Below are 2,483 nucleotides of genomic sequence, written 5' to 3'. Positions count from 1 at the left end.
CTCTGTTGACATCTATCACAGCTCCTGCTGTGGCTAGGAAAGGTCTTCCAAGGATGATGCACTCATCCTCTTCCTTCCTAGTGTCTAAGATTATGAAATCAGCAGGGATGTAAAGGCCTTCAACCTTTACTAACACGTCCTCTACTACTCCATAAGCTTGTCTTAATGACTTGTCTGCCAATTGTAATGAGAACAAGGCAGGTTGTACCTCAATGATCCCCAGCTTCTCCATTACAGAGAGTGGCATAAGATTTATCCCTGACCCCAGATCACATAGAGCTTTTTCAAAGGTCATGGTGCCTATGGTACAAGGTATTAAGAACTTGCTAGGATCTTATCTCTTTTGAGGTAAAATTTGCTGAATCCAGGTATCTAGTTCACTAATGAGCAAGGGAGGTTTACTTTCCCAAGTCTCATTACCAAACAACTTGGCATTCAGCTTCATGATAGCTCCTAAATATTGAGCAGCTTGCTCTCCAGTCACTTCTTCATTCTCTTCAGAGGACGAATAGTCTTCAGAGCTCATGAATGGAAGAAGGAGATTTAATGGAATCTCTATGGTCTCTATATGAGCCACAGATTCCTTTAGATCCTTAATAAAAAACTCCCTCTTGCTTGAGAGACGTCCCAGGAGGTCTTCCTCACTAGGATTTTTGTCCTCCTCCTCCCTTGTGCATTCGGCCATATTGATTACATTAATGGCCTTGCACTCTCCTTTTGGATTCTCTTCTGTATTGCTTGGGAGAATACTGGGAGGAGTTTCAATGACTTTCTTACTCAGCTGGTCCACTTGTGCCTCCAGATTTCTGATGGAGGATCTTGTTTCACTCATGAAACTGAAAGTGGCTTTTGACAGATCAAAGACTAAATTTGCTAAATTAGAGGAGCTTTGTTCAGAATTCTCTGTCTGTTGCTGAGAAGATGATGGAAAAGGTTTATTATTACTGAGCCTATTTCTTCCACCATTATTAAAGCCTTGTTGAGGCTTTTGTTGATCCTTCCATGAGAAATTTGGGTGATTTCTTCATGATGAGTTATAGGTGTTTCCATAAGGTTCACCCATGTAATTTACCTCTGCTATTGCAGGGTTCTCAGGATCATAAACTTCTTCAGAAGCTGCCTCTTTAGTACTGTTGGATGCATTTTGCCATCCATTCAGACTTTGAGAGATCATGTTGACTTGCTGAGTCAACACTTTGTTCTGAGCCAATATGGCATTCAGAGCATCAATTTCAAGAACTCCCTTCCTCTGAGGCGTCCCATTATTCACGAAATTCCTCTCAGAAGTGTACATGAATTGGTTATTTGTAAACATGTCAATGAGTTCTTGAGCTTCTGCAGGTGTTTTCTTTAGGTGAATGGATCCACCTGCAGAATGGTCCAATGACATTTTTGAAAACTCAGATAGACCATAATAGAATATATCTAATATGGTCCATTCTGAAAACATGTCAGATGGACATCTTTTGGTCAACTGCTTGTATCTTTCCCAAGCTTCACAGAGGGATTCACCATCTTTTTGTTTGAAGGTCTGAACATCCACTCTAAGCTTGCTCAACTTTTGAGGAGGAAAGAATTTATCCAAGAAGGCCGTGACCAGCTTTTCCCAGGAGTCCAGGCTATCTTTAGGTTGTGAGTCTAACCATGTTCTAGCTCTGTCTCTTACAGCAAAAGGGAAAAGCATGAGCCTATAGACTTCAGGATCTACTCCATTCGTCTTTACAGTCTCACAAATCTGCAAGAACTCAGTTAAAAACTGATAAGGATCTTCAGATGGAAGTCCATGAAACTTGCAGTTTTGTTGCATCAAAGTAACTAGCTGAGATTTCAACTCAAAATTGTTTGCTCCAATGGCAGGAATGGAGATGCTTCTTCCATCAAATTTGGACGTTGGTTTTGTGAAGTCACCAAGCATTCTCCCTGCATTATTGTTGTTGGGTTCGGCTGCCATCTCCTTCTCTTGTTCGAAAATTTCTGAAAGGTTGTTTCTGGATTGTTGTAATTTAGCTTCTCTTAGTTTCCTCTTCAGAGTCCTTTCAGGTTCTGGATCAATTTCAACAAGAGTACCTTTTTCCTTGTTCCTGCTCATATGAAAGAGAAGAAAATAAGAAGAAAAAAAAGAGGAATCCTCTATGTCCCAGTATAGAGATTCCTTTATGTTAGTAAAAGAAGAAGAGAATAGAAGAAGGAAGAGTGAAGAATCCAAACACAGGGGGAGGAGTGAGTTCAGATTTTTGGATGAAGAGAGGTGAAGAGAAGTGTTAGTAAATAAATAATTAAAAAGAATAAGAAGAGAGAGGGAGAATTCGAAAATTAATTTTGAAAAGGAGTTAGTAATTTTGAAAATTAAAGATAAGATATGATTAAAATAAAAATTTAAAACAATTAAAAAGAATTTTTGAAAAAGAGAGAGGTATTTTCGAAAATTGAAGAGGGAAAAGTAGTTAGGTGGTTTTGAAAAAGATAAGAAACAAACAAAAAGT

The 2,483-nt window shown here is 38.8% G+C and overlaps 1 non-coding gene across 1 annotated transcript; it reads left to right on the top strand.

Moving 5' to 3' along the window:
- Positions 1-1,448: 1,448 nt before the first annotated feature.
- LOC130959440 (small nucleolar RNA R71) lies at positions 1,449-1,552 on the top strand. The gene has a single exon (XR_009078519.1). It is a non-coding gene; the product is annotated as a small nucleolar RNA R71 (small nucleolar RNA).
- The last annotated feature ends 931 nt before the right edge of the window (positions 1,553-2,483 follow it).

The sequence above is a fragment of the Arachis stenosperma genome, chromosome 10, assembly GCF_014773155.1.
Source record: "Arachis stenosperma cultivar V10309 chromosome 10, arast.V10309.gnm1.PFL2, whole genome shotgun sequence".
In the NCBI taxonomy this organism is placed as follows: Eukaryota; Viridiplantae; Streptophyta; class Magnoliopsida; order Fabales; family Fabaceae; genus Arachis; species Arachis stenosperma.
This window is presented reverse-complemented; position numbering and strand designations above follow the sequence as displayed.